Genomic DNA, 27,516 nt, shown 5'->3' on the forward strand with positions numbered 1-27,516 from the left:
GTGGTATAGATACCCCGTACTCCCTAAAGACTCTCAAAGCTCAGGTGTTACGTGCATACAGCTGCATATAGTCCCTGACACGTAAGCGCTGCCAGGTTGTAGAAACCTAAATTGTTTGTATTATATTTCAAGTGCTGGAAGACCTGCCTAGAGCATAGGCAGAAACTGAACCTGTTAACTAGTAATTCTTTACTAGACACCCCGCTTACTATATAAACTGATATGTACTGTAATACATGAATAGATATGTGCCATTGCGATAATGTACAAAATTGCAGTCTCGTTACCAATATAAATATTGCGTGTTTATCCATGTTATACATTGGCTAGACAGGTTATGCTCCAATAAGCTCAGGAGTTAATGGGCTTTGTTTGTGACCAAGTTAGGGATATTGTTTATGAAATAGAGCTTATTGGATAAACACGCAATATTTATATTGGGTATTAACTATTAACCAGACTGCAATTTTGTACATTATCATCTAGAATTATGGGTTTGTGGTATTAGCAAGCCTGGGTTCTGGATTTACAGCACTGTGCATTAGTATTTAATATTTTCAATATTTTTCTATTCTGTCAATTTTTTAAGCACCAGTAATGTGGAGTATCCCTCCACTGTACATATTGTAACACATTTATTGCTCAGGTTAACATTGGTCTAGCCTGTCGTATTTGTTGAATTCTCTTAGGTTAACTAAATTAACCATCTTGTTGCTGTTTGGGTTGTTAGGTAAAAGAATGAATTGAAAATGGATTTATAAAAATCAATTATTATTTATTAAAAAGGCCACGCCCGTATACAGGGGAGAGGTAACATCCTCTCCGCCTGGGTCAAATCCTTTTAACAACCAGATACACGTAACAACAATGAGTTTTATATAATACACAGTTACGCCCCTTTCTTATATCCCTCCCATATGATTTCATACATCTGGAATACAGTGTTAGGCAATAGTGTTATGCAATATTAGGACCATTGTCAAGAATACTCAAAGATACTCGTGGTCTTCAACTGTGTCCATATTAGGAATTACATCTGGACTCTATGAGCTTTTAGGATGTGCGTAGGTGGAATCAATACTTAGCCAACAAAGTTGTTTTTCTCGTCTCTCAGTGTGTGTATAAAGTTCAAATGAAATACAAATGAATCTGCTAGAAACATCTAGCTAGAACCAAAATGGATTCTGTTATGCTATACTAGTGAATATGAGAACCCTGATCTACTGTGATTATTGGGTGTATACATAATATACGTACTATCCCGTAGTACATATATATAACTGTTAGGCCTTCAGCAGGTTGCCTCTGTCACAGTATTCGACAGCTCCACCCTTTGATCAGGGACATTATCCATGTGCCCTGTCATCTCAGGAGAATTTCTGGGAACGTATAGTTCGCTAATAATCATTTCATGTAGTATTGCTATTCTGCGTTTGACAGTAGCCTTCTAAATACAACATAGGCCGCACCTGTAGGCGGTGAACATCAGATGAATGGCTATAATCACATCGGGGTCGCCAAAGAATAAACCTCATCACAGAATACATCATCACATACAATCACATACAATATACTTAAAAAACATTTTCCTAATCCTGAAAATTGAATACTAGGATTTAAACATTTATCTTTTCCAGTCCATATCATAATGCCTTGGTTAAAGTTCTTTTTTTATATCATGGACCTCCTTTATATATTTGGCAATACACGTATAGGGATCCGTAATGTCTTTGGTCAAATAAGAACAGCAGTGAGCTCAAAGTGCTGTTTCCGGAAATCAACAATATCCTCCAATTTGTGGTATTAAAGAACGTAGAACAATATGGTATCGTAATAGTTCATGTCCAATGTCCTGGAATCATCACAAATGTCCACCGTTCTGGAATATCCTATCATAAAGTTCAATCATGTTATCAATAATTTAAATGAAATAAACGTCAACTCCCAGTTGAATAATCATACGACTTCATTAGCCATAGGAGAACTTTATTAGCCACCTTTACCACTTCGAGGTTTTATTGATACTCTGGTGGCAGGAACATGTTTCCTGATTACTGAGTCAATTACTCTTTTTAGGAATAGTTCATCCTGCAAGAAAACTTTTCTCAAGTTAATATATGTTTTTGTATAAAATTGCTAAATCAATCTTCTTAAATAACAAACATCTTTAGAATTAATAGGTAACCAATTATATATCATATCCTAAGGACATGGTGACAACTACCATTCCCCGTTATGTATGATATCTTCTTTTAACCTTTGAATCTACTCCTGGTAAAATACCTTTATTAAATCATAAACTTTAATGAACATCCTATGTAACCATTACTATTTATATACCTAACTCATTATATCCAGCACATCTAGAAACCTTAGGTTAGTACATTGTAACAATCCTTTCACATTCCCTTAAATCAACCTTTTCTATCTATATAAGATCATTTTTTTTTTATTATTGACCTATTTTATTTCCATTAACTGAAATACACCCGATATGTGTAGCTAATATTATCACCAGTGGTTCTTTCTTGAGATACTGTTGTGTCTATACACCTGTACCGTGTTTCACTATTATCACGACTCTATAAAGTTTTGGTAATCACATCAAATATAACTTGCATAGAGAACTTTGGCCTGCTATTATACAATGCTAGTGTCTATGTATACATATCTTTTCCAAGGTTCTTGCAGCTTTTGATATTCTTGTAACTGTTTAAATATTTGTGTGACACATCAGAATCGTCAAATCATTTTGTAGTTTTGAATCAGTCTCTAGATAATATATCTTTGCTGGATTCCAAAAAGGATAACAAAAAATTATATAGAAGAGAGACTAAGCAGAGGCTTAGGTGTAATTCTACCACTATTGAACCAACGATTGGACCATGCCATGATTCAAATTCTGCCTTTCCTGTCTCTTTTGTAGATTAATAATGCTTAATTCTTTAAACCTTCCCTGTCACATTATGACTTTTTTTTTTTACTACGTCATAGCTTACACTGCTGCTGGAAGAGGGGGGGCACGTTTCTGCGCTGTGACAGCCCCCTAGCTCTCCATGCTACACAGCGTTGGAAACTGAAGGCTTTTTTCTTTTTTTTTTTTATAAAAATCAATCACACGGCATCCAGCCATTAATTTGCTGGCAGACCTTCTCACAATATATTGCATTAAAGAATATTTACGTATTAAACAATACCATATGGAAACTTCACTTCATAGTTAGATAGGAACATTAGATAAACACATATTTTTAACTACAGATCTGCCAAAAGCCATTTGAACACGGACATCAACTCTTGTTTCCTCAGTTCACAAATATATATATATAAACCTTATTTCAAAACTTGTAACCATGCCAATCACAGACAGAAGGTTTCTATTAGACCCAGATCTGAGAATATACTTAACTGCCCATTATGTCCCACACACAAGACACCATAAAACCCACAAAAATTTAATACAGTTTCGCTAGCGCAACGGGAGTATTCTTTTTGTACCATGGTTTTTTAATTCAATCCTGATGTACAGTATTTCATTTTCTTATCATGCTGTACTGAATCTGTGCCTAGTTTCATAAGTTGGGCTTCATACTTTAAATAATAATAAAAAAAAAAATACAGTGTGCAAACTTCAATATCTTGCTGATTTCAACAGTTTTGCCGATTTCAAAATACGCTTAGTATTGGTTGATCAGGCCAATATTATACAGCATGATTGAAATGCAAAACATAGACTGTACCCTTTGTCACAGTACTATACAAGATTGGTGCTTCTAGGGAATATTTCTTCCATACATGATATGCACACTTAGGGTTAATCCTCCCTGCCCTTCCCATACGCTGGAAAAATTTGCAATCCCTGCAATTTTTCACACACGCGACACGTCTGTCAACTGGGAAGCTGCAGTAGACCCTCTTATCACAAAACTACTATCACAAAGCAACATGCCATGTTAAAGTTGCTAGTCTCTTCGTGCACTTTATGTTAGCAAACAGGCTTAGGTTATGGTTAAAACAACCAGCAGCTCTTAGCAGCTCAGTATTGCAATATATAATTACACTCAATTACATATAATCCCTACAACCTCGGGTTGTTCACTCTATTTATTTCATGTACCCTTCTTACACACGTGTAGCTGACTAACAAGGGGAGGTGGTCTATGTGCTTTTTACTTTATTTGGCTCTAATCTTATCTTTTACTTACAGCGTTAACGAGGGCACATGATACTGTAAATGCAGATTGGAACACAGTCAGACCACGTGAAGATGGTCCAAAGCACTTATTCACGCAATCATTCATAGAGTGAAAAACACAGGTCACTGTTTCTTTGCTCAAATACAACCTTTGAATTAATTTTGGTATTCTTATTAACATGCAACAGCATCTGTTAATCATCATTCCCGAGTTACTTGGTCCTTCAACCGATTTGGACACACCTTTGGTATTAATTTTACAAACAAGCAACAACAAACAGGTCCCTGAGTTATTTTCCTAGTTTTAGTCAATCTCTCCACTCCTAATTCTCATATTATAAAAAAATACAATCACACAGACAGCTGGCAGGTATAGAAACAGCATGTACTGGAATATAGCACATACCATGGTATTCTATACTTACCAGTGCTGCAATGACTTGGGACGTTCCTTCCATCCTCAGCTGCTGGCTGGCTGGCACACCCCTTTGAGAATTTGATGAAGAGAACGACATCTATAGTTCCCCGGATGAGCCCCCATCTGTTGAATTCTCTTAGGTTAACTAAATTAACCATCTTGTTGCTGTTTGGGTTGTTAGGTAAAAGAATTAATTGAAAATGGATTTATAAAAATCAATTATTATTTATTAAAAAGGCCACGCCCGTATACAGGGGAGAGGTAACATCCTCTCCGCCTGGGTCAAATCCTTTTAACAACCAGATACATGTAACAACAATGAGTTTTATATAATACACAGTTACGCCCCTTTCTTATATCCCTCCCATATGATTTCATACATCTGGAATACAGTGTTAGGCAATAGTGTTATGCAATATTAGGACCATTGTCAAGAATACTCAAAGATACTCGTGATCTTCAACTGTGTCCATATTAGGAATTACATCTGGACTCTATGAGCTTTTAGGATGTGCGTAGGTGGAATCAATACTTAGCCAACAAAGTTGTTTTTCTCGTCTCTCAGTGTGTGTATAAAGTTCAAATGAAATACAAATGAATCTGCTAGAAACATCTAGCTAGAACCAAAATGGATTCTGTTATGCTATACTAGTGAATATGAGAACCCTGATCTACTGTGATTATTGGGTGTATACATAATATACGTACTATCCCGTAGTACATATATATAACTGTTAGGCCTTCAGCAGGTTGCCTCTGTCACAGTATTCGACATATTGTACACATGCACTGTATTTTATGCACTGACGTGTTGTTATTGTTGACAGGCGTATCCTGGCAACAATCCCCCCGCCTCCTGTGTGACGGCCCGGTGAGCAGGTATCCGGTCATGTGACCGCATCCGAGACCGGAAGCCCAGATCCCGGAAGCTGAAAGGAGGCGCGGCGAGGACGGCTGGTGAAGCGCTGGGTAAGGTATTTAAACTGTCACTGTTTATTTGATCACTGTGTGTGTCCTGATGACGGGGCTACGAGCCCCGAAACGTTGATAAAGCACCGCTTGTTTCACCTGTTACTCGTCTCCTGAGTGCCGCCGTACTTTTCCTTCTACATACACACGGACCGTAGTGTCTGGTGGGAGGGCACCGGAGCACCTTCACAGTAAGCTGTTCACTTGTGAGTGCCGGACGAATCACGTATATATATATATATATATATTAGTGATGTGCACCGGACATTTTTCGGGTTTTGTGTTTTGGTTTTGGATTCGGTTCCGTGGCCGTGTTTTGGATTCGGACGAGTTTTGGCAAAACCTCACCGAAATTTTTTTGTCGGATTCAGGTGTGTTTTGGATTCGGGTGTTTTTTTACAAAAAACCCTAAAAAACAGCTTAAATCATAGAATTTGGGGGTCATTTTGATCCCATAGTATTATTAACTTCAATAACCATAATTTCCACTCATTTCCAGTCTATTCTGAACACCTCACACTATTATTTTTAGTCCTAAAATTTGCACCGAGGTCGCTGGATGGCTAAGCTAAGCGACACAAGTGGCCGACACAAACACCTGGCCCATCTAGGAGTGGCACTGCAGTGTCAGGCAGGATGGCACTTCAAAAAAATTGTCCCCAAACAGCACATGATGCAAAGAAAAAAAGAGGTGCACCAAGGTCGCTGTGTGACTAAGCTAAGCGACACAAGTGGCCGACACAAACACCTGGCCCATCTAGGAGTGGCACTGCAGTGTCAGGCCGGATGGCACTTCAAAAAAATTGTCCCCAAACAGCACATGATGCAAAGAAAAATGAAAGAAAAAAGAGGTGCAAGATGGAATTGTCCTTGGGCCCTCCCACCCACCCTTATGTTGTATAAACAGGACATGCACACTTTAACGAAACCATCATTTCAGCGATAGGGTCTGCCACACGACTGTGACTGAAATGACTGGTTGGTTTGGGACCCCACCAAAAAAAGAAAGCAATCAATCTCTCCTTGCACAAACTGGCTCTACAGAGGCAAGATGTCCACCTCATCATCATCCTCCGATTCCTCACCCCTTTCACTGTGTACATCCCCCTCCTCACAGATTATTAATTCGTCCCCACTGGAATCCACCATCTCAGGTCCCTGTGTACTTTGTGGAGGCAATTGCTGCTGGTCAATGTCTCCACGGAGGAATTGATTATAATTCATTTTGATGAACATCATCTTCTCCACATTTTCTGGAAGTAACCTCGTACACCGATTGCTGACAAGGTGAGCGGCTGCACTAAACACTCTTTCGTAGTACACACTGGAGGGAGGGCAACTTAGGTAGAATAAAGCCAGTTTGTGCAAGGGCCTCCAAATTGCCTCTTTTTCCTGCCAGTATACGTACGGACTGTCTGACGTGCCTACTTGGATGAGGTCACTCATATAATCCTCCACCATTCTTTCAATGGTGAGAGAATCATATGAAGTGACAGTAGACGACATGTCAGTAATCGTTGGCAGGTCCTTCAGTCCGGACCAGATGTCAGCACTCGCTCCAGACTGCCCTGCATCACCGCCAGCGGGTGGGCTCGGAATTCTTAGCCTTTTCCTGTTACCCCAAGTTGCGGGAGAATGTGAAGGAGGAGATGTTGACGGGTCACGTTCAGCTTGACTTGACAATTTTCTCACCAGCAGGTCTTTGAACCTCTGCAGACTTGTGTCTGCCGGAAAGAGAGATACAACGTAGGTTTTAAATCTAGAATCGAGCACGGTGGCCAAAATGTAGTGCTCTGATTTCAACAGATTGACCACCCGTGAATCCTGGTTAAGCAAATTAAGGGCTCCATCCACAAGTCCCACATGCCTAGCGGAATCGCTCTGTTTTAGCTCCTCTTCAATGTCTCCAGCTTCTTCTGCAAAAGCCTGATGAGGGGAATGACCTGACTCAGGCTGGCAGTGTCTGAACTGACTTCACGTGTGGCAAGTTCAAAGGGTTGCAGAACCTTGCACAACGTTGAAATCAATCTCCACTGCGCTTGAGTCAGGTGCATTCCCCCTCCTTTGCCTATATCGTGGCCAGATGTATAGGCTTGAATGGCCTTTTGCTGCTCCTCCATCCTCTGAAGCATATAGAGGGTTGAATTCCACCTCGTTACCACCTCTTGCTTCAGATGATGGCAGGGCAGGTGTTATGATTCCAGCACTCTGGTCAGAGGAGATCTTATGGCAAGGACCGGAGCACTGGAACGGAATGCTGGGGAAGGGAGCAGGACAGGAAAATAGCCCCTGGCGCCCTAACTCTGTTGTCTCACCCGTGTTGTCAGTAATCCCCTGCGAGACTATGGTTTCTTGAGCCCTTGGCAGCCGCGTTTGAAGGGCGGATTATGTCTGCCCAACTTCGATGCCCCCCGGTCTTAATGAGAGACAAAGGGAAACCCGAGACAGGGTGTAACAAGAGGCCCTCTAACTAAACAACCAGGCCAGGGGCTAAGCAAACTCAAAACTATAATATGTGCGGAGAAACCGCCAGGGAATAGGACAACCAAAATATCCACTTGTCCAATTCTCCTACTGAACCCTCCGCAAATGCTCCAAACACAAAATATAAAAGGTAAAGCGGCTGAGCCGCAACACACGGCAGAGCCGCAACTCACGAACACCACTGGATATAAAACGGTGATCAGTCAGGACTCCAGGGAACCAAACGACCTCTTGGGATGAGATGACAACTCCCGAATACCGGACTTCTGAGGACTGGAATGACCGGATACAGCAGGACTGGAAACAGACTCTCAGCAAACAAAGGCAGCATGCAGGAAGCTATTACCGGCGTCTGTGAGAAGCCCTGGGAGTGTATTTAACAAGGAGTCCTCCAATCAGCTGCTAAAGGCTGATTAGAATAAATGCTGTGCAGCTGCCTTGCTGCACGGCCAGAGAGCAGGTGAATATCTTAATTTCCTAAAGCCTAGCAACGGGGAACGCGGTCCGCCAGTGGCGTCCCCGTTGCTAGGGTCCGTGCGGCTCAGCGCGCCCGGCGTCTAGCGTTGCTAGGGAGCCGGCGGCTGTACGTGCACGGCATCTCTAGTTGCTAGGCGCCGGGCCGCGCAGACCATCAAGCGGACCCCGGCGCCTAACAGTACCCCCCCCTTGAGGAGGGGTCAAGGAACCCCTAAAGCCAGGTTTCTGAGGAAATTCCCGAAAAAATGCCCTCTTGAGCCTCGGGGCATGAAGATCCTTATCCAGGACCCAAGACCTTTCCTCCGGACCATAGCCTTTCCAGTGAACCAGAAAATACAGCCGATCCCGGGACAATTTGGAATCGAGAACCTTCTCTACCAAGAACTCCTGTTGTCCCTGTACATTCACTGGAGATCTACCCTGAGAGATCTCCCGAGGAAATCTACTGGAAGAAACGTATTGTTTCAACAGGGAACAATGAAACGTATTTCCAATCCTGAGAGATCTTGGTAAACGTAACCGAAAGGCAACTGGGTTGACTCTTTTAATAATAAGAAATGGCCCAAAAATTTGGGTCCCAGTCTAGACGAGGATTGTCGAAGCCTGATGTTGCGAGTCGACAACCACACCCTATCTCCCACCTTAAAAGTGCAAGGACGTCGGAGCCTGTCAGAAAATTTCTTCTCTCGAAAGGCCGCTTTTCTGAGAGCAAGGTGCACCTTTTTCCAAATGGCTCTGAGATGGGAGGTTAAGGTAAGCGAGGAGACTGAGGAATGATGAAAAAAAGAATTAGCTCTGGGGTGAAAACCAAAAACTGAAAAGAATGGAGACTCTTTAGTGGAGGAATGACAAGAATTATTGTAAGCAAATTCAGCCAACGGAAGAAACTCGGACCGATCATTCTGGAGTTTGGCTGAATACAAGCGCAAATATTGTTTTAATGATTGGTTAACTCGTTCGGTTTGCCCGTTGGATTGTGGGTGGTAACCGGATGTTAACGACAATTTCATCTTCAATGAGGCACAAAAACATTTCCAGAATTGTGCGATGAATTGTGGACCCCGATCAGAAACAATATCAGTAGGCAACCCATGAAGCCTGAATACATGGCGGAGAAACAAAACTGCCAACCCTTGGGCAGAAGGCAATCGGGGAAGAGCAATAAAATGAGCCATTTTACTAAAACGGTCCACTACCACCCATATGACTCGGAATCCGGCTGAAAGGGGAAGGTCAACCACAAAATCCATGGAAATATGAGACCACGGCCTGAGAGGAACATTTAAGGGCATAAGTTGCCCGATGGGCAAGGAACGGGGAACCTTATGCTGTGCACAAACCTGACATGAATAAACAAATTCCTTGACGTCTTTAGAAAGACCAGGCCACCATACTGAGCGAGAGACTAACTCCAATGTCTTAGAGACTCCTGGATGCCCTGAAACTTTGTTATCATGGAATTCCGTTAAAACAGTAGCTCTCAAAAACTCAGGGACGTAAAGACGACCAGCAGGAGTAATTCTAGGAGCTTGGTGTTGAAGCTGTTTTAACTGGGTAAATAAATCTTGTGTGAGGCCCGCCCAGATGACCGAAGATGGAAGTATGGGGGTAACAGGATTGTTATTGTGAACCGGAAGAAAGCTACGTGACAGGGCATCAGCCTTAATATTCTTGGAACCAGGCCTGAAAGTGATTATAAATTTGAAACGCGTAAAAAATAATGCCCAACGTGCCTGCCGGGCATTAAGCCGCTTAGCCGATTCAATGTATTGCAGGTTCTTATGGTCAGTTAATACCGAAATAGTATGTTTTGCTCCCTCCAGCCAATGCCTCCACTCCTCGAAAGCCCACTTTACCGCCAGTAACTCCCGATTACCAACGTCATAGTTGGATTCAGCGGAGGAGAATTTCCTGGACATAAAGGCACAAGGATGTAACTCCAGAGACTCCGGATCCTTTTGAGAAAGGATAGCCCCCACTCCAACCTCCGATGCATCAACCTCCACCACAAAGGGCAATTCCGGATTAGGATGTCTGAGGACTGGAGCCGAGACAAAGGCTTGTTTCAAGGCCCGGAAGGACAACTCAGCTTCACGCGACCAGTTGGTAGGATCCGCTCCTTTCTTTGTCAGAGCTACAATGGGAGCAACCAGGTCAGAAAAAGAATGAATGAACCTCCTATAATAATTCGCAAACCCTAAAAAGCGCTGAATTGCTTTTAAATTGGTGGGTTGCGCCCAACTAAGGATGGCCTGGAGTTTCTTTGGTTCCATGGAAAATCCCTGAGGGGAAATTACCCTAAAAAAGATACTTCCGTGACATGAAACTCACACTTCTCCAGCTTGGCATATAAATGATTCTCACGTAACTTTTGAAGAACCAGACGCACCTGGGTAACATGTTGTTCCATTGATTCAGAAAAAATCAGGATGTCGTCTAAGTAAACGACCACGAATTTCCCTAGGAAGTCACGGAGCACATCGTTAATGAGGTCTTGAAAAACTGCCGGAGCATTGGACAGGCCGAACGGCATCACCAGGTATTCGTAGTGACCCGACTGAGTACTGAAGGCCGTTTTCCACTCATCTCCAGATTTAATTCGGATGAGGTTGTACGCTCCTCTAAGGTCAATTTTAGAAAAAATCACAGCAGAACGTAACTGATCAAAGAGTACAGAAATCAACGGCAAAGGATAGGTGTTTTTAACTGAGATCTTATTCAGGGCTCTAAAATCAATGCAAGGTCTAAGCGAGCCATCCTTTTTCTCCACAAAGAAGAAGCCTGCACTTAAAGGAGATTTTGATGGTCTAATAAATCCTTTCTCAAGGCTCTCTTTTACATAATCATTCATAGCCGCAGTTTCTGGCCCGGATAATGCATATAATCTTCCCTTTGGCAATGCGGCACCAGGAATTAACTCAATAGCACAATCATAAGGCCGATGGGGAGGCAGAATGTCCGCATTGCCTTTGGAGAAAACATCAGCAAACTCCTGGTATTCCACCGGAATGAGTTCTGGAATGATAGCTGCTACTCTGACTGGAAACGTGATACATTCCTTATCACAAAAAGTACCCCAATGTGAAATCTCCCCCGACCGCCAATCAATGGTGGGATTATGAAAGGCCAGCCAAGGGTGACCCAGAACAACTGGAACTGCTGGGCAATGTGTAAGAAAGAACTCGATTTTCTCGGAATGTAGAGCTCCTACTGTAAGTAGTACAGGGGGTGTACGGAGAGAAATAATCCCATTAGACAGCGGACTCCCATCTAAGCCATGCATGGTGACACACCTACCCAAAGGTAACTGAGGAATGCCTAAGGCCTTAGCCCAAGTTAAATCCATAAAGTTTCCTGCAGCTCCACTGTCAACAAAAGCCGACACCGAAGAACTGAGGCTGCCAAAGGAAACTTTAACTGGGACTAAAAGGGAGTTATTCGAGGAGATAAGCTGCAGACCTAGGTGAACCCCCTCACAATTCACCTGGTCAAAGCGTTTCCCGACTTGTTCGGACAATTACGAGCAAAATGTCCCTTACCCCCACAGTACAGACAAAGACCAGAATTTTGCCTTCTGGCTCTTTCTTCAGGAGACAGCCGGGAGAGACCCATCTGCATGGGCTCCTCTGCGTCTTCAGGAATGGAATATACACACGGACTTGACCTTACAGGTGCTCCTTTTTCAGCCCTCCGCTCTCTGAGACGACGATCAATCTTAATAGAAAGCTCCATGAGTTTATCGAGAGTCTCAGGAGCGGGGTACTGAAGGAGACTGTCTTTTATAGACTCTGATAAGCCGAGGCGAAACTGACTGCGCAGGGCTGGGTCATTCCAGCCACAGTCGTTCGACCAACGGCGAAACTCCGTACAATAAACCTCCGCAGGATTTCTACCCTGTCTGAGAGCGCGCAACTGACTTTCAGCGGACGCCTCTCTATCAGGGTCATCATACAAGAGCCCTAAAGACTCAAAAAAAGCGTCAACTGACAACAATGCCGGATCCTCTGCTCTTAAACCAAATGCCCAGGTCTGAGGATCCCCCTGGAGCAAAGAAATAATAAACCCGACCCGCTGAGATTCAGTACCCGAGGAAGTCGGTCTTAAACGAAAATAAAGTTTACAGGATTCTTTAAAATTAAAAAACTCTTTTCTATCACCAGAAAAACGGTCAGGCAAATGCATCTTTGGTTCAGGGACTACCCTTGGGGAAGCTCGCAAAAGATCTTCCTGCGACTTCACCCGAAGAGAAAGATCCTGAACCATCTGAGTAAGTTCTTGAATCTGGCTGACTAAGAGCTGACCAGGATTTGGCCCTAAACCTGTTGGATTCATGAGGCCGATAAACTCTCACAAAACTGAATGAGAAAAAATTAAACCCGTTTAATTTTAAGTTTTGGTATGGCCGGTAATAATGTTATTATTCCAGCACTCTGGTCAGAGGAGATCTTATGGCAAGGACCGGAGCACTGGAACGGAATGCTGGGGAAGGGAGCAGGACAGGAAAATAGCCCCTGGCGCCCTAACTCTGTTGTCTCACCCGTGTTGTCAGTAATCCCCTGCGAGACTATGGTTTCTTGAGCCCTTGGCACCAGCGTTTGAAGGGCGGATTATGTCTGCCAAACTTCGATGCCCCCCAGTCTTAATGAGAGACAAAGGGAAACCCGAGACAGGGTGATAACAAGAGGCCCTCTAACTAAACAACCAGGCCAGGGGCTAAGCAAACTCAAAACTATAATATGTGCGGAGAAACCGCCAGGGAAAAGGACAACCAAAATATCCACTTGTCCAATTCTTCTACCAGGCACCTCCGAGTACCAGAGAGGACTTGTGGAAGCGGAACCCTCCGCAAATGCTCCAAACACAAAATATAAAAGGTAAAGCGGCTGAGCCGCAACACACGGCAGAGCCGCAACTCACGAACACCACTGGATATAAAACGGTGATCAGTCAGGACTCCAGGGAACCAAACGACCTCTTGGGATGAGATGACAACTCCCGAATACCGGACTTCTGAGGACTGGAATGACCGGATACAGCAGGACTGGAAACAGACTCTCAGCAAACAAAGGCAGCATGCAGGAAGCTATTACCGGCGTCTGTGAGAAGCCCTGGGAGTGTATTTAACAAGGAGTCCTCCAATCAGCTGCTAAAGGCTGATTAGAATAAATGCCGTGCAGCTGCCTTGCTGCACGGCCAGAGAGCAGGTGAATATCTTAATTTCCTAAAGCCTAGCAATGGGGAACGCGGTCCGCCAGTGGCGTCCCCGTTGCTAGGGTCCATGCGGCTCAGCGCGCCCGGCGTCTAGCGTTGCTAGGGAGCCGGCGGCTGTACGTGCTCGGCATCTCTAGTTGCTAGGCGCCGGGCCGCGCAGACCATCAAGCGGACCCCGGCGCCAAACAGTAGGTTCAGGACTGTTTGGTGGTGCTCCAGTCTTCTGTACGCGGTGGCTGAATGCCGAAAGTGGCCCGCAATTCTTCGGGCCACCGACAGCATCTCTTGCACGCCCCTGTCGTTTTTTAAATAATTCTGCACCACCAAATTCAATGTATGTGCAAAACATGGGACGTGATGGAATTTGCCCAGATGTAATGCACGCACAATATTGCTGGCGTTGTCCGATGTCACAAATCCCCAAGAGAGTCCAATTGGGGTAAGCCATTCTGCGATGATCTTCCTCAGTTTCCATAAGAGGTTGTCAGCTGTGTGCCTCTTATGGAAAGCGGTGATACAAAGCGTAGCCTGCCTAGGAACGACTTGGCGTTTGCGAGATGCTGCTACTGGTGCAGCCGCTGCTGTTCTTGCTGCGGGAGGCAATACATCTACCCAGTGGGCTGTCACAGTCATATAGTCCTGAGTCTGCCCTGCTCCACTTGTCCACATGTCCGTGGTTTAGTGGACATTGGGTACAACTGCAATTTTTTGGACACTGGTGACTCTTTTTCTGAGGTCTGTGTACATTTTCGGTATCGCCTGCCTAGAGAAATGGAACCTAGATGGTATTTGGTACCGGGGACACAGTACCTCAATCAAGTCTCTAGTTGCCTCTGAATTAACGGTGGATACCGGAACCACGTTTCTCACCGCCCAGTCTGCCAAGGCCTGAGTTATCTGCTTTGCAGCAGGATGACTGCTGTGATATTTCATCTTCCTCGCAAAGGACTGTTGGACAGTCAATTGCTTACTGGAATTAGTACAAGTGGTCTTCCGACTTCCCCTCTGGGATGACGATCGACTCCCAGCAGCTACAACAGCAGCGCCAGCAGCAGTAGGCGTTACACTCAAGGATGCATCGGAGGAATCCCAGGCAGGAGAGGACTCGTCAGACTTGCCAGTGACATGGCCTGCAGGACTATTGGCTTTCCTGGGTAAGGAGGAAAGTGACACTGAGGGAGTTGGTGGTGTGGTTTGCAGGAGCTTGGTTACAAGAGGAAGGGATTTAGTGGTCAGTGGACTGCTTCCGCTGTCACCCAAAGTTTTTGAACTTGTCACTGACTTATGATGAATGCGCTGCAGGTGACGTATAAGGGAGGATGTTCCGAGGTGGTTAACGTCCTTACCCCTACTTATTACAGCTTGACAAAGGCAACACACGGCTTGACACCTGTTGTCCGCATTTGTGTTGAAATAATTCCACACCGAAGAGCTGATTTTTTTTGTATTTTCACCAGGCATGTCAATGGCCATATTCGTCCCACGGACAACAGGTGTCTCCCCGTGTGCCTGACTTAAACAAACCACCTCACCATCAGAATCCTCCTTGTCAATTTCCTCCCCAGCGCCAGCAACACCCATATCCTCATCCTGGTGTACTTCAACAGTGACATCTTCAATTTGACTATCAGGAAGTGGACTGCGGGTGGTCCTTCCAGCACTTGTAGGGGACGTGCAAATGGTGGAAGGCGCAAGCTCTTCCCGTCCAGTGTTGGGAAGGTCAGGCATCGCAACCGACACAATTGGACTCTCCTTGGGGATTTGTGATTTAGAAGAACGCACAGTTCTTTGCTGTGCTTTTGCCAGCTTAAATCTTTTCATTTTTCTAGCGAGAGGATGAGTGCTTCCATCCTCATGTGAATCTGAACCACTAGCCATGAACATAGGCCAGGGCCTCAGCCGTTCCTTGCCACTCCGTGTCGTAAATGGCATATTGGCAAGTTTCCGCTTCTCATTAGATGCTTTCAATTTTGATTTTTGGGTCATTTTACTGAACTTTTGTTTTTTGGATTTTACATGCTCTCTACTATGACATTGGACATCGGCCTTGGCAGACGACGTTGATGGCATTTCATCGTCTCGGCCATGACTAGTGGCAGCAGCTTCAGCACGAGGTGGAAGTGGATCTTGATCTTTCCCTATTTTAACCTCCACATTTTTGTTCTCCATTTTTTAATGTGTGGAATTATATGCCAGTATCAATAGCAATGGCCTACTACTATATATACTGCGCACAACTGAAATGCACCACAGGATGGATAGTATACTTGACGACACAGAGGTAGGTAGAGCAGTGGCCTTCCGTACCGTACTGCTATATATACTGGTGGTCACTGTGTCAGCAAACTGCAAAACTAAAATGCACCACAGGTATAGAATGTAGATGGATAGTATACTTAATGACGACACAGAGGTAGGTACAGCAGTGGCTTTCCGTACCGTACTGCTATATATAGTATACTGGTGGTCACTGTGTCAGCAAACTGCAAAACTAAAATGCACCACAGGTATAGAATCTAGATGGATAGTATACTTAATGACGACACAGAGGTAGGTACAGCACTGGCCTTCCGTACCGTACTGCTATATATAGTATACTGGTGGTCACTGTGTCAGCAAACTGCAAAACTAAAATGCACCACAGGTATAGAATGTAGATGGATAGTATACTTAATGACGACACAGAGGTAGGTACAGCAGTGGCCTTCCGTACCGTTCTGCTATATATACTGGTGGTCACTGTGTCAGCAAACTGCACAACTGAAATGCACCACAGGTATAGAATCTAGATGGATAGTATACTTAATGACGACACAGAGGTAGGTACAGCAGTGGCCTACTGTACCGTAATGCTATATATTATATACTGGTGGTCACTGGTCAGCAAAACTCTGCACTGTACTCCTCCTATATAATATTATACTGGTGGTCCCCAGTCCCCACAATAAAGCAGCACACTGAGCACAGATATGGAGTGTTTTTCAGCAGACAACGTATACTGGTGGTCACTGTCAGCAAAACTCTGCACTGTACTCCTGCTATATAATACAGCTGCACCCCAGTCCCCACAATTAAGCAGTGTGAGCACAGATATATGCAGCACACTGAGCACAGATATGGAGCGTTTTTTTCAGGCAGAGAACGGATAACTGGTGGTCACTGATCAGCAAAACTCTGCACTGTACTCCTCCTATATTATACAGCTGCTCCCCAGCCCTCCCCACAATTAAGCAATAATGCACAATCAAGTTCAACAATAACGGAGAGGACGCCAGCCACGTCCTCTCCCTAACATTTCCAATGCACGAGTGAAAATGGCAGCGACGCACGGCTGCTTATATAGAATCCGAATCTCGCGAGAATCCGACAGCGGGATGATGACGTTCGGGCGCGCTCGGGTTAACCGAGCCATACGGGAGAATCCGAGTATGGCTCGGACCCGTGTAAAAAGGGTGAAGTTCGGGGCGGTTCGGTTTCAGAGAAACCGAACCCGCTCATCACTAATATATATAGTATATTCTAGAAGAGTTAGTCCATGTTAAGTAGTCTAACATCTTTAACTTCTAGTAGTGTGTATACATTTAGTGGTACGGCTCTGATATAAGCTATGTAATATAAGATATAGCTGTTGCTATGTTGTAGTTCTAAATTAAATACATACTATAAGATGGATGAGATAACATAATTTATTAATGTTAGAAAATATATATAAAAAATAAAATTAGTAAGAGAATTGTGACAAATTAATATAGTTCTGCCATCTGGGACATGCTCTATATATAAGATCCTGGACTAAGGAAATAGGACTTATTCTCCAATAATCAAACACTTGAAATAACAAACAGCTGGTATTACCCAAACAATGGTGGTTGAATGTTCAACTACAGTCTTTATGCATGAAGCAATTGTTTTAGCTGTGTTGGATAGCCCTCTGGGTTTCCATAAATATGTTGCTGAGGAGTAGATTAAAAGGCCAGGAGAAATTGGAGTATTAGAATTCTAATTGTCCTTGTGGCATTTTGGTGGTCTTAATGCATTTTCCTTATCTTAGTCACCCAGCTTCATCAGAAATTATTCTCAGTATGACCGGAGCCCCTTTTAAACTTCCTTAATGAACTGGTTAGTAAAAACTGTTCCCCTAATAATAAACTCATCCTGATATAAACAGACCCTTTATTTTGGAAGTGTATGTGTGATACCCAGTATTGCAGACGCTAGATCTCAGACTTTATTAATAACTGGGTCTCACTGATTAACGTGGCAAACTGTAAGAAAAACAGAAGTAATGGAGGTGTTAGGAACCCTGAAGGAAGAAGATTGTCAGACAGGGTGTCCCCGCGCTGCCGGCGGGACACATACGGGGATCAACTGAGAGGGGATAAAAAGAAGAGAGACGGGCTCGAGGAGGACAGTTGGTGTGACGACGCCGAGGTGAGCCGCCCTGAGCAGAGTGCGTGTCAGACACTGACTGAAGCTGAGGAGATCGGGAGGTTGGTGTAGAGAGCGGGGCAGCGGACAGCCAGTAACCGGCCCCAGACGGACAGACGAGTGAAGCAGGCTTACCATCACGGAGAGAAGGAGAGGAGGCGGCTTCCCCACAAGGTACGGGGCGGAGGCAGCGGTCACTGACCAATGCGCAAATTCCAGGGCCGGCCTCACGACGGAGCGTCATCCTCCCTCCCTGCCATCACGGAGATTAGGCGGCTTCCCTGAACTGTACTGGGCGTATACAGCAGAAACCCCAGTGAGACGGCATCAGGTTGGAGCTTAACCTTCCATCCCTGTCAGACGGAGCGGGAGCGGCGCACGGCCTCTCGGAACGGTACTGCCATCAGAAAAGTACCGCCAGCCTAAAGGTACCGCCATATAAGAATTATACCGTTAATGACGGAAGGGAAGAGGAGGGACAGAGTAAGGGCGATATAAATGCAGAGACACTGAAATTTAGCCCACCAAGCTAGCTAAAATCCAAGATAGCTCTCTATACCTGCTGGACTCTGTGACAGCTTAGTACTAACGGAAAGACAGTGTAAATACCGGGGCCTACAGCTCATATTAGTCTAGTAGCCAGAGAGACAAGGGCTGACCGTAGCCCAGTATAGTGATACTGGGAACCTGTCCATACAGCATCACACAGTCCCGGAAAGAAATAGTCACATTAACTAACCAAAGTCGTCAGCAGTATTGATACCACGAGTCAGCTATCGCTAACGGAGCAGACGGATGAAAGGAAGGAGGGATAATAATACAGTAACTGGCGGTAGTACATAACTATTGATCTATCCTTCAGTGGGCAGACGCTAGTACAGGATAGAGAGTTGAGGATTCTCCGATTTCAAGTTGACCTGCAGGTAGCCCTAACGAATAAAGGATATAGAAAACAACTACTAGACAGAGAGAACTATAACGTTAAATTTCATTAACCTACATCCACATTTCCCTGTATAAAGGAATTGGAAGATTAACTGTCGGTGTCCCAGCGAGCAAAGGAGATTATAGCGTAGGGAAAGTTACCTCACCCAGGGAATATAATATCACCCTCTACAAGTGCACCAACGTATGAATAATCAGCTGAACTGCGGGTATTGTTAGGGGAGTTAAACTGCGGGATCGGGCTATACGGGAAATAGTCAAGCAATGTAATATGTCATTGAGGTATTGTACCAGTTTGATATGATGTTTTGTTCTGTCCTTCATATACGGTAAATTGTACTAACCATTATTTAGGTAGTGGAAGGAGAAGGAGGTTCCGGAGTCACCCTGGTTCCCGGGTTCCTGTTAAATAAAACTTTATTTCATATGATGTGGTCTTATGTACATTAATTAGAGTCATTGGTATTGTATGATACTCACCTCAGCCAGGACAATTATTCCACACGTCCGGATCTGGGAAGACCTGTAGAGAGAAGGAGAGAGAGAGAGAGAGAGCGTATCAATTACCAGGTAACCTTACCAAGTCTAGAGACCTTATCCAATAGCCATTGATATCTAACAGTATTTCGACCGCTGAGTAGCACAAAGCATTTAGTGGCGTCACGAACAGGATACAGTCACCCCACGCGAGGAAGAGTGCAAGTTAAGAAAATGTCCAAGGAACAGGAGCAGTCCACGCCCTCAGCTAGCGGAGAATCCAGTCAGTCCACCTCGGGAATCCCTAGTATGGCGCAAATAAATCCAATCCCGTTACCCTACTACTTCGGGGCCCCGTGGCTTCCCACCTACTACGGAGATAGAATTAATTCCGTAGGGAATACATTGACTGATTTCAAGAATAAGATGAAGTCAATGTTTCGCCTCTATCCCTTAAACGAACAACAAAAGGTTGAGATTCTCATCGGACAATTGAAAGGATCAGCACAGCGTGAAGTTATTTCCTGGCCCGCTGGGGAGAGAAAGACCATTGAACAGATACTACAAAGACTCGCTACTACATTCGAGTTACATACCATGTCAGAACTAAAGATGAGATTCTATGCTAGGAAACAACGTCTGGGTGAAACACTTAGAGATTTTGCGTTAAGCTTGCAGGAAGCTTTAAAAGCAATCCGTACCGTGGATGAGAGTGAAATGGAAAATAGTGATGAAACCCTAATATCCCAATTGATTGAAGGAGCAAATAGAGAAGGAGTAAGAGCTCAACTCAGACTACTTAGAATGCAGAAACCTGATCAGTCTTTCTTAGATTTTAAGGAGGCTGCGATTAAAGTAGTGGGGACCGAGGTAATCCAAGAGGTCAGTTTCCCGGAGATGCCCGGGTATCTGGAAGGACAGATGCCCAATGAAGACGGCTCCCTTCAGTCAGTACGGAACAAGAGAGTAACTGACATTGGAAGTCAGAATTTTCAGACACCTACCATGGACCCAATCAATCTATATTCCTATCACATGTACACCCAGACACATTCACAGTAGGGTTAATATTTGTTGGGAGCCAATTAACCTACCAGTATATATTTTTGAATTGTGGGAGGAAACCGGAGTACCCGGAGGAAACCCACGCAAGTACGGGCTAAATAAACTTGAAAGTTTGGGATTGGATATTAGGATTATTGAATGGATAAGATCTTGGTTGAAGGATAGAAAACAGAGAGTTGTGGTAAATGGAGTGCATTCACAGGAGGGAAATGTTACCAGTGGAGTACCCCAGGGATCTGTACTTGGAACAGTGCTTTTTAATATCTTTATTGGTAACATTGCAAATGGCAAAAAAGGGAAAGCATGCCTTTTTGCAGATGACACAAAGGTATGTAACAGGGTAGACACACCAGGTGGGGTAAAACAAATGATTGAGGATCTAGGTAGACTAGAGGAATGGTCAAGAGTCTGGCAATTACAGTTTAATGCCAAAAAATGCAAAATCATGCACTTGGGTCTCAAAAATCCTAAAGCTAAATATAGTATTAATGGCACTATACTGGAAACTATTGAGGAGGAAAGGGATCTAGGAGTCACTATTTCAGATGACTTAAAGGCAGGTAAGCAATGTAACAAGGCAATGAGGAAGGCTAGTCAGATGCTTGGCTGCATTGGGAGAGGAATCAGCAGCAGAAAGAAAGAAGTAATAATGCCACTGTATAGGTCATTGGTACGGCCTCATCTAGAATACTGTATTCAGTTCTGGAGGCCATATCTTCAAAAGGATATTAATACATTAGAAACTGTACAAAGGAGGGCAACTAAAATGGTGCATGGCCTACATCACAAAACATACCCAGAAAGACTAAGAAATCTCAATATGTGTAGTTTGGAGCAGAGAAGGGAAAGGGGGGGACATGATAGAAACTTTCAAATATATCAAGGGTTTTAACAAAGTCCAGGAGGGAAACATTCTCCAAATGAAGAGAAGCAATAGGACACGAGGACATGCACTGAGGCTGGAGGGGGGGAGGTTCAGGGGAAATTTGCGGAAAAATTATTTCACAGAAAGGGTAGTGGACAAGTGGAATAGCCTCCCATCAGAGGTGGTAGAGGCTAAGACGGTAGAGCAATTTAAACATGCATGGGATAGACATAAGGATATCCTTACAAAGAAATAAGGATCAAATAAGGTTAGAGATAAAAATAATGTAAAAAAAAAAATAAGGGGCAAACTAGATGGGCCAAGTGGTTCTTATCTGCCGACAAATTCTATGTTTCTATGTTTCTATATACAAACTCCGCACAGTTAGGGCCATGGTGGGAATCGAACCCATGACCTCAGTGCTGTGAGGCAGTAATGTTAAACATTACACCATCCATACTGCCCATAACAATCTACATTGATTACAAGAATTTCTTGTTTCTAAAGAATGCTCAGTGTCTTAATCACAGGCAGGCTTGCTGGGGCATGTTCTTCACCAAATTTTAAACTGGTATTTTATCCAGGTTCACAAAATGGCAAGTTCATCCTCTGTGTTCTGAAGCTGAAGATTCAGAAAAGCATCCGATTCTAATGCGCCCTACACACTGGGTGATAACACTGCAAGATATGAACTATCTCGTTCAGTAATGAATGAGATAACGTTAATATCTGTCAGTGTGGAGGCACCAGCGATGAACAATGCGCTCGTTCATCGCTGATGCCCCTTTGGCTGTGCATGCAGGCCAATATGGACGAGATCGTCCATATTTGCCTGCACGTCTACGGAGCCGGGAGACGGGGGAGTGAAGAAACTTCACTCCCCCCGTCACTGCTCCCCCACCGCCGGGTTGCCCGTCTGCCGTATCGACGGTCAGGCAACTCTGCGGCACATCGCCGAGGGCCCATAAGTCCTGCAGTCTTCACCACCACTTACATCGCTCCACCAGTTGGGAAGACCTTTGTGTCAACCAAGCTAAGAGGTAAACTTTTTTGCTGGGCTAATATGCCTTACGCTTTTCTCGACATGTACAAAAGGTGGATATAGTTCCGCACTGGGTTATTAAGCAGACAGTAGACTTCAAAGAGGATTTGTGTCCTGTACCAACTATATGTAGATTGTACTGTATTCCACAGTTAATTATCTGATATCGGTGGTGCTCCCTGAGTCAGTAATGAATATAGTGTACACAGAGAAGGAAAAAAGAAAGACTCTTTGTTGGGGCACACTTTTAATGAAAAATTGATAAACAACAAAATTTAACTTTTAATTATACTTATATAAAATTAATGTGGCAAAAGACAAACAAACGTTCATAAAAGGCAAAAATGAGTGTTGCACATAAGCTTCACGTTAGAGTGCGTACCTATAATAGTAGCCTGTGATTGCCCTGGTGAAAATATTCATATTGTAAATATAACCTGTCGATATAAATATATAATTGACAGTTTGATTAATATATTAAGGGTACCTCACTGTTTTACCTCAATTCAGATATCTCATATACCAAGTATTTAATTGGATGTATATAAATGTTTAAAACGGAAATGGAAAAGTTTTTGTTGCTTTGTTGGTTATTATTTACTGTCTGCGACAATGTTTGGCAGACATGTCACCATTAGCCATTTTGTTCTACAAGGTACTTAGGGGGTTAATCAGACCCGATCGCTGCTGTGTGTTTTCGCACAGCAGCAATCGGGTCTGACCCGCGCTTGCGCCAGCACCGCAATTCGCCGATGCGAGGCCCCACCAGCAGAGGGAGTGCCGGACTAGGACGGGATGGATGACGAAAGCGATCACACCGGCGATCACAAGAAGATTGATAGGAGGAGGCTGTTTGTGGGGGTTAACTGACCGTTTTCAGGGAGTGTCCATGAAAATGCACGCGTGTCCAGGTGTTTGAAGGGAGGGATCCTGACGTCATTGCAGTGGAAGAGTAAGTCCTGAGCTGTGCAGAGACTGCACAAGCGATCTCACCCCTGCACAGCGACTACCCGCTCCCCCTGTAGGCGGCAACTACCTGATCGCAGGGATGCAAAAAACGTACCCTAATGATCAGGTCTGAATTAGACCCTTAGTCAGATATAGAGAAGGACCCCTGCTGGTTCTAGGTAACATATAAATAAAAATATATATGTTGCTCTTATACACTCTGTGTTGGAACTGTTCACCCAAAGAAGAGTGAGGGAAAATGTCAAATGTGTGTCAATACATAATCAGGTTTTGTCATGAAAGAAGAGAAATTGGTAAGTGGAGGAGTTATGTTTGTGTGTTAATAACACACCATGTGTGTGAGACAGAAAGATCAAGTTCATACACAATTGAAGGGATCAGTTATCCAAATGCAGCAGATGCCTAGAGTCCTTACAGTGGATATTTAATAGGTTAGAATAGATGTGGATTTATTACTTCTGCTTTTCAGCTAACTAGTTTACTGTACCTGGTATTCTTTGGGGTTCTCCCCACAAAATACAGACCAGGCCTACCATTGATTAGCTTCCAAGGTTAGAAGAGATTGGGCGTATCCTATGGAGTATGACAGTAATCTGCTGAATGAGAGAGTATTGGTTCCACAGAAGAAGAAATTGTGCTTCTGCTGTCCAGGGAGCTGTTGGATATATATGTCTCTGTATCAGAGATTATATTTATCCTCTCTGGAAGAGAGAGTACATTTGAGACATTAAAGAGCAAGGTAAGATAAAAGTTGGAAACAGAATAAGTAATAATCAAAAACCATTAGTATAGTTTAAATCATGCACTGGTGCTGTTTTCTGAAAATCCGAATTAACTTGAGCAGGTGGTGTGTTATCAACCTACTTATAAACCAATATAGAAAAAACGTATAATCAAATTTTCTATTTGGAGTGCTGAATGGTGGAGACAGATCAAGATGCAAAGCATTACCCATTTAGGCAATTAAATAATTACAGAGCCCAGGTCTCTCACATCAAAAAGACCAAAAACCCCTTTCTGACAAATGTCGCCAAATATAGGGCAAAAACCCTTCAAACTGTTTGGAGTGAAAATATATATACACATAGACCAACAGACAGTTTTGCAGGATTTAAAAAAATAGAATAGCAGAAAAAATATCAATCATCAAGGACCCTCAAAAATTCATTCTGACAGTTTTTTTTAACAGATATGAAGTAAATTGTTAGGAGAGACTAAGGGCCAAATGTAATAGAGTTAGAGTTTCAGAAAGTGAGAGATTTGGTAAGGGTTTTCAGTTTTTTTTTAAAGTGGCAATCATTTCCACTGCAAAACCAGGTTGATCTGTGTAAATGATTGCCACTTTAAAAAAAAAGGCAAAACCTTACCAAATCTGTCACTTTTTGTAACTCTCACTCTATTAAATTTGGTCCTAAGTCTCTAATCATAACAGGCCATAGCAGACCATCAGGTAGTTATTCAAATGCATTTAAAGATAATTTATTAGAACATACCCCCTGAGATGGGTATGGGCATTGCAGTGCCCTTTTTCCCTCACCAAACGGACTGTTTCACCTCTATTCAGGCTTGTTCACTGGTGTAGGTGTGCAGTAATCATTAAGTATTTATAGTGTTAAGGATTAAGTCATAAAGAGGGAGGAGTATAATGTGACCTACTTCTATAGGTTAATCCGGGGAGCCATGCTCTAATGGGTGGTCCTGGTATGTGCATTAACTGGAAGCCCCAGGTGTCTGAGATGTGAGTGCTCCGCCGATAGCGTGTACATCTGGTGATGCACACATCTAAAGCCGCATCACTTCCGGGCTTGCATCACTTGACATGTTGCACTTTTCTTGACATGTTGGTTCCCAGAGATCTTTAGAATTTCTTCAGAGGTTCCATTGGTGGCCTTCCATGAAGACTGATGTTATCTGTACCCAAGCATCCATGGATTTCATCATGGATCTTCTTCAAGTGGTCACAATACCATCTGGGTAGTCATTGATCAATTTTCTAAAATTATGCACTTCATCCCAATCAAGTTGTTACCATAAGCTCCAACCCTAGCTCAACTGTTTTTATCAGTGATCTTTAAGCTCCATGGCTTACAAACTGAGATATTTTCTGATTGAGTACAGTTTGTGGCTAAGTTTGGAGAGCCCACTGTTCAGCCTTACAAGTGGAACTGAAATTTTCTACTGCCTATCATCCTCAAACTAACAGTCAATTGAGAGGGTTAACCAAGACCTGGATACCTTCTTATGCCTCTATTTCTCCTCCTCTGAAGATAAGTGGTTAGAGCTACTACCCTTGGCAGAGTTTGCGCATAATAATTTATACCATAATTCCAATGGAGAGACTCTTTTATTCACATTATATGGTCTTCACCCTCGAGTTCCTTATGAGTCTCTAATTCCTTCCACATATTTTTGTTGAAGCCTCTGATTTTAAACCATTTCAGTCTGTCCTTCCTAAAGCTCTGAAGGGTAATACGTAATGAGGGACTGAGTCTGAAGTCAAGACAATTTTAGATTCCCATTGTCATTAGTTGGATTCAATACAGTATCTGATTGATTAGAAGAGTTATGGCCCAGAAGAGAGAGCCTGGATTGATGCTTCTTATGTACACCCCCCGATTTGATTCTGAAGTTTAATTTGGTGACTTAATTTAAAACCCAAAGAGTATCCAGAGTCCACTCCAAAGGGGGAGCTTGGTTTCCTGGCGCTTACCTGTCTGGTGCAGTGCTGTCTGCTCTGTGCTCCATCAGTTCTAGTACAATATTTGCTACGCCGATTCTAATCTAACATTTATACATGAGTTCCAGACCAATATCTGGACTCACAGTTTTAGGTTGACACCTGTATCCCAAGCTCCAGTCAGAAATCTAGAATTCCCAGATCTTAAGCTAGGTACACTTATGAGTATCTTAATGACAGATCTCAGCAATGCTGATCCACTACAGAGATCATAGCACAGGATATTTATTTACACTCTACAATATAATGACGGTACTGGCTCAGAATATAACACCATTAGCAACAGAATGAGCAATGAGGTCTACCTCACTATAACATAACAGTGAACAAACAACAGGGATATTGGCTATATTACAGTCACTGACCTTAACATAATAGTGTATCCAATATGCATTCTGTTACATCTAAACTGAGTTGACCTCCTGTGTCCTTCATATTGACAAAATATATCTTGCAGTAAGTCCAATTTGTTCTTCTATCACCTCATCCACACTTGTTTTTGTTTGTTACTCCTTTGGGAAATCTGCTATGCAGCTCTGTCAGTAGGCAGCAGAGATTTCCATTTGTTGCTAAACAAAATAAAATACCCATCTGTTATTTTCTATGACAGTATAATATTTCTATTTCAGCTGCTTTCTCAAACATGTACTTGACATTATGTCATTTAGGGATATATCCTGTGCATGTAATTTGATGGCTAGTAAGTGGGTGAATGGTAGAATTATATTTAGTAACACTGAGTGATCCTAATGTATCTATGGTGTAAAAGGGCAAATGATGACCTTTATCTTTGTGCTACAGTATATTTAGTATTACAGCAATTAGTAAATGTGCTATAACTTGGTTATCAGATTACAGCACACAGAATGCAGTAATATGTAAATACAAGTTCACAGTGCATAAAATTAAACAATCTATGCAACCATAGGAAGACACTTACGCTATTGAAAAACTGATGATGCACATGCAGATTATACAGATGGATGTCTCACTAAGGGGGTAATTCTGAGTTGATTGCAGCCTCAAGTTTGTTAGCAGTTGGGCAAAACCATGTGCACTGCAGGGGGGGACAGATATAACATGTGCAGAGAGAGTTAGATTTGGGTGGGGTGTGTTCAATCTGCAATCTAACTTGCAGTGTAAAAATAAAGCAGCCAGTATTTACCCTGCACAGAAACAAAATAACCCACCCAAATCTAACTCTCTCTGCCTCTCCTGCAGTGCACATGGTTTT

The 27,516-nt window shown here is 43.3% G+C and overlaps 1 long non-coding RNA gene across 1 annotated transcript; it reads right to left on the reverse strand.

Moving 5' to 3' along the window:
- Positions 1-855: 855 nt before the first annotated feature.
- LOC134935223 (uncharacterized) lies at positions 856-26,838 on the reverse strand. The gene is made up of 4 exons (XR_010179996.1): positions 26,648-26,838; positions 19,608-19,650; positions 19,472-19,529; positions 856-1,889 (listed from the first exon to the last, which is right to left on the reverse strand). It is a non-coding gene; the product is annotated as an uncharacterized LOC134935223 (long non-coding RNA).
- Between the last annotated feature and the right edge of the window lie 678 nt (positions 26,839-27,516).

This window comes from Pseudophryne corroboree, chromosome 6 (assembly GCF_028390025.1).
Source record: "Pseudophryne corroboree isolate aPseCor3 chromosome 6, aPseCor3.hap2, whole genome shotgun sequence".
In the NCBI taxonomy this organism is placed as follows: domain Eukaryota; kingdom Metazoa; phylum Chordata; class Amphibia; order Anura; family Myobatrachidae; genus Pseudophryne; species Pseudophryne corroboree.